We start from the raw sequence: 6000 nt of genomic DNA, 5'->3' as shown, positions 1-6000 counted from the left end.
CCGCCAGTCTCTGTGCCATTACGCTTATGCCCAATGGACGAACGATCGTCAACGCACACCGCCCCAAAGCGGCGCAGACCGGCGCCCAAAGCGGCGCCTGATGGCGGCGTGACTCGGCGCGGCGCAGCTAATCGCTACCAATCATCCCCCTCCTCCCTCCCCCAGTCAGTAGGTACCGCTCCAACATCGGGCGGGAGCCGCCGGCCATACGGACAAACGATCGACTTCGAACGGACGAACGGACGGGTGACCGATCGACTTAGAACGAACAGAAGAACGAACTAGCGAACGAACGAACGAACGAACGAACGAACACCGAACAAAGGAGCAAGCAAACAAACGGATGGGCAAATAAACGAACGGACGAACGGACGAGCAAAGAGCAAGCGAAAAAAAAAAAGCACGAGCAAAAAAAGAAACGTATATCTACACGATACGTCAAATATCGCTGCGTAATTCATGCCACAGCTGGGTGGCGGATGGAAGAATTACCATCATTTTCGCGTAACACGGTTAGCAATTCCAGACACTAAGCAGGAAAGTAGAACCTTGTTACGCGGTGCGTTAAATACTTTTGTAGCAAAACACGCATAATGCGGGTATTTAGAGCAGCTGGCACAAGCAAGCTGGCACAGATGTGGGGCTTTCCTCGGCTTAGTGGAGCATAATTGGTACGTGTTTGGCGCATAATGGTTACGAGGAATTCCGAGAACAAAGCCTCCGCGCCCGACATTCAGACAGAAACGCCTCCGACGGAGCGCGATGATTTAGAAGAACGTTAAACTGTGGAGCGCCACATTCAGGCCGGAATTTAACGCATCGGGTGATTAATTGCGCGACAGTTGGCGGCAAAAATGACGCAGCCAGATGGGGCGGACACGCAGCAAACGCGCCACGAATGTGCCATCAGTGTCGCCTGTGCGCCGTTAGTGTCACAGACGTGTGGCAAAAGGATGCAGTGGCAGTGGCGTTTTCGGCGTATTGTCGGAATCTTTTAGATCACTGTTGTTTTGCTGAACGTGATATTCATATTGGTGCTGTTGCCTTTGTAAGTTGTAAATGCAACTTACAAATCGGCGTGCCGGGTTGAGCGCTACACCGGCGAACCCCGGCCGCTCCGCGGTATTTTAGCATTTTGAGTGGGAAAAACTGTCGTGCGATTGGTGACTTTGTGTATTCTGTGTTCTACTTCTCATCCTGCATCTTATTTTGGAATCACCTGACCTGTGAGTGAACCGTATCTGGTTTTATTTGCTGTTCAAAATTGTCGGAGCTCGTCGCTGGAGCCGCTGTCGTGAAGCCATCGAAAAAATTATCGAAGAGAAGAGCTCATCGTTACATAAAGACTTACGTATTTTTTAATGACGCACTCAACGGCGCAATTTTTAAGCGTCTATCTGCAGTCGTTTTCAAGATAATCATCAAGTTCTGCAGGACTATTTTCTCTCCGCCGCGCATGCCTTCAAGGCTCAAGTCTCCCCCTCCCAACCGCCGTCGGTTGCCATGGTGACCAGCCCCTATGGGTCCCGGCCGGCGCCCGAGACGCCGGTAGCGGCCGGCTAACAACAATGCCGGCCGACCCTCGTCCCCTGCCCCGGCGGCCCGCCCGGCGCGGCCGTCGCGCGGGCTGGCGTGCTCGGCGCGCGAGGGGACATGGGAGCAGCGAACAGCTGACTGCTCCCGGCACTGGGACCCCTCACGGGTCTCGCCGTGTAGAGTGCCAAACACCTGTCATCAACCATCGACGGGACGACCAAATTGCTCCTGCCTGTGCATACGACCTGGCATTTCTGATGGAGGTGCGTGACCGGCTGAACAACAACACGGCTCGGGAAGTCGCCGAGACTATCCGGCGCAGTCTTCCCGCCCATGTCATCCGCCGTCATAATCGGCCACGCCCCCTCAGCCCAGTGGACGGGGCACATGGCCGGCCCGCTCGACAGACTCAGCGCCAGTCTAACCGGCCGACCGACCCGCCCAAATTACTCATCGGCTCCCTGAATATTCAAAGCCTGAAGCCCAAAATTCAGGAGCTGACGTTTGAGCTCAATCGTCACAACTACGACGTCATGCTTCTGGCTGAGACCTGGCTGCGCTCGACCACCCCGAACCGCCTCCTGGTCATTCCAGGATATACGCTTTGTCGTGTGGACCGCCCAGATGGTAGCGGTTACGGCGGTGTCGCAATTATCACCAAGGCTAAAATCACGTCAACCCGACTCAAGATCCCGGGCAGTGGGAGCCCTGCCAGCAGCCTGGAGTCACTGTGGGCGCTGCTAAAGCTTGAACAGGGCCGGCAGCTGATTATCTGCTCCCTGTATCGGCCACCCCGACACAGTGAGGCTGCTCTGGTTGCCGACTTCACGGACCTCGAGGCCCAACTGCAACGAGTTATAATCGATTACCCCAGTGTTCCGCTTGTCATCTGCGGCGACCTCAACTGTGATTTATTGAAAGAGCCTAATTTCCGCGCGCGTCAACACCTAAGCAGCTTCCTATCAAATTACTCATTAGATCAATTAGTGACAACTGCAACATTTTCCTCCGGCTCGCTCCTGGATGTGTGTATTGTTAACAACCGTGAGCTCGTTTGCGACACCCGTGTTAAATATTGTCACTTCAGTCCTCACAAACTTATCGATGTCGTTGTGAATGTGCCGAAACTGCGTCAAAAGCCCACTGTTATCTCGTCTCGCTCTTTTAAGCGTTTAGATCACCCTGCACTGCATCATGACTTACTCGATGTTGACTGGGATTATGTATTCTCCGCCGAAACCGTCAGTGATAAGTGGGATGCTTTCTTGTCTTTCTTCGTACCTGTTTTCGATGCCCATGCCCCAATTAAGCGTGTGTCTATCCGTAACCCGACTGCTCCTCCCGTCTCCGTCGCCACTCGAGATCTCATGTCCCAACGTCGCGCTGCGCTCCGCCATTTAGGCCGCAACTCGAGCGAGTACAAAACCCTTAACCGCTCTGTCCGGGCGGCTTTGCGTCGCGACCGGCGGGTGGAACTACAGAGGGAAATCGGGGAACGGGGCCCCAACAAAGTTTGGCAATGTATCAGGTCGGTGGTTGCCGGTAAGAAGGATGGTCCTGATGTTCAGCCTGACCTATCTGCCAATGACTTAAATTCTTTCTTTGTATCCGTCGGTCCTCGTGTCGCTGCCGAGATCCGAGCCCAAAACGCACCTACCGATTTGAATGTACGTCTTACCCGTGTTGGCGCATGCAGTTTTCAACTTCGAGAAATCACACTTGCCGAGCTTGAGCGGACGATTTTCAGTATGCGTAGCTCGGGTGCTTGCGGTACCGACAGTGTCTGCGTTCGCATGCTGAAAGCCGGATTCCGAGCTATTGGTGGCGTCATCCTGCATATTATCAATACCTGCTTAATTCAATCCGACATCCCCGATTCATGGAAACATTCCATAGTTCACCCTCTGTTCAAATCCGGCAATCCTTCAGACCCCGCAAACTTCCGGCCCATTTCCCTGGTTCCTGTAATCATGAAAGTGGTTGAGCGCATTGTCCATCAGCAGCTCTACATCTACCTCTCTCACAATCACCTGCTGGCATCCTCACAGCACGGCTTCCGCCCCCGGCACTCTACTGAAACCGCGTTGTTGTCCGTCACTGAACGCATCCTGGCCGCCACCGACAGGGGGGAGATCTCAATGCTATGCCTTCTCGACCTTAGTAAATGTTTTGACGTGATAGACCACGAGCTTCTGATGCAAAAACTTATGCTGCACGGTATCGAAATTTCCTGGTTCGCCGCCTATCTTCATGGACACACCCAGAGCGTGTCGTTGAAAAATGGGTCCGGAAGTAGAGTGCTGTCTCGGCCTCTTCCTAATACCATGGGTGTCTTCCAGGGCTCTGCGTTAGGTCCGTTACTTTTCACCATCTTCTCTAACAACCTATCGCTGTACGCGGGTGATGCAGTAGTCTTTCAATATGCCGACGACACCCAAGTATTGGTTAGCGGTCCTGCCAGGGACCTTGGAGTTCTCATCTCGCGCATGGAGGTTTCGCTCGCGTCACTCAACGAATGGTTCTGCGCTAACGCCCTGAAGGTCAACGCCAGTAAAACACAGCTCATTGTCTTCGGCAGTCGTCAAAATTTACGCAAATTGCCAGATTTCAGGGTATCGTTCCGTGACGCAGCGTTGCAGCCGTGCGCGCAGGTGGGGAACCTGGGCGTCACTTTTGACAGTACTCTATCCTGGGACGCTCACGTCTCCGAACTCAGTCGCCGGTGTACGGGACTGTTGATCGGTCTCTCCCATGCGCGCCACAGTCTCCCGGATGGCATCATTAGAACGCTCGTGACAGCACTCGTTATATCACGCATCCAGTACTGCCTCTCAGTTTATGGCAATGGGTCCCAAAAAAATTTCGATCGTCTCCAAAAAATTTTGAACTTCGCTGCTAGAGTCATTTTCGGTCGCCGTAAATTTGCCCATGTCTCTGACCTGCGAAAAAAGCTCGGGTGGCTGTCCCCGCGTCATATGGCTGATTACCAAACCCTTGTTATCGCCCACAAAGCCATTCAGCGCGGCGAACCCGAGGAATTGGCAACCATGTTCGTCACAAACAGCGCTGTCCGGGAGAGACACTCCAGGCAAGACCACCTCTTTCACCTTCCGCGACCACGGCTGGAAACGGGTAGGCGGCGGTTCGGCTATCGAGCCGCTGCTCTACTCAACAGTCTCCCAACTCAGCTGTCGCAGCTGTCTCCCGCCCGCTTTGCCCGATCTGTTAAAGCCGCGATAGTGGACGGGGCATCAACTGATCGTCGCTGACCAACGGGTTGGTGGGTGGGTGAGTTGTACCTGTGGCACTACGAAAGTGTCTCAGTCCGTGCTTTGACGTGAGTGAATGTGTGAATGCTGTGAATGTTTAGATTAGTAACCGCGGATACGGATTCTGAGCAGTAATCGCCACGCACTTTTAGAATGTGGATCGCTCATGATTGTTCAATACAATACAATACAGTGTGCGTGACGTCAGATGACATTCGAGCTGTCAGTGGAGGAAGGTGAATATCCTCCTCCCCACGTATCTTCTCCAAAGATGGTCATGCGAACAGCTATGGTATGTGAGGTAGAAAGACGTTGAAAGGAGACAGGCAAAAAGACGAAGAAACAACGTTCGGAAACCTTTTCATTGGAAAGTCTGAAGTTGAACGCCACTTCACTCAGAAAACACCCCATCTTTCTTCAACAACTGAAACCGTCCAAAGTTCCAATCTTCAGAAACAAAAACCGCTCGAAGTTTGGCACATTTCCCCAACAAGGCGCCACGTAGCGAACCCGTCTCAAAATAGGTGCTCCCTATATAGTTGCTGTAACTCTCACGCCATCACCGCAGTAACAACCATGTAACCTATCGCCGCAGACGCCTCACTGGCTGGCCGGTCGTGAGAGCGTCTCCACCGCGAGGTCACGGGGTCAGCCGGCGACCGGGCACTGACCCGGGTCACTGACCTTCAGTACCGGCCGGTGGGAGGTATTACCGACACGCAGTAGGTAAGAATGGATCGGTGTCTGTTCGTAATGGAGGGTGGCAGTGTGGAGCGAATGACGATGGATATCCAACGCAGCAGCTCAAGAAGTTGACCTCATTGGAATAATCGGTGATGACTGTTTCAAACTTCAAGCCCATTCCCATACGGAAGTAAAATATTACTTTCCCTTTTCAAAACACCGCTCTTTCCCACACGCTACTTTCCGTAGCCGAGGTAAGTCACTTCCTCCTCTTTTCCATTGCACAGCGGGACGCAAAGGAGTCCAACTACCACGCACAATGCGCAGTTCATCACCCAGCCCATCCAGTTTACCCGTGCCAGCTCACTCAGCGGGAGTGGCTCCCTGTTCTCTTCCCCTCCCCATCTTCCCCGTTCCCTGCCGGTGTGTTTGAATTGCAAGGTCACTGTGCAGAGATTACCCTCCCCTCCCCGACACCAAACGCTACACTCACGCAAACAAAACACACCCC

This window comes from Amphibalanus amphitrite, unplaced genomic scaffold (genome assembly GCF_019059575.1).
Source record: "Amphibalanus amphitrite isolate SeventyFive unplaced genomic scaffold, NRLGWU_Aamphi_draft 002142F_arrow, whole genome shotgun sequence".
NCBI lineage: Eukaryota > Metazoa > Arthropoda > Thecostraca > Balanomorpha > Balanidae > Amphibalanus > Amphibalanus amphitrite.
The sequence above is the reverse complement of the archived record's forward strand: the minus strand, read 5'-3'. Positions refer to the sequence as shown.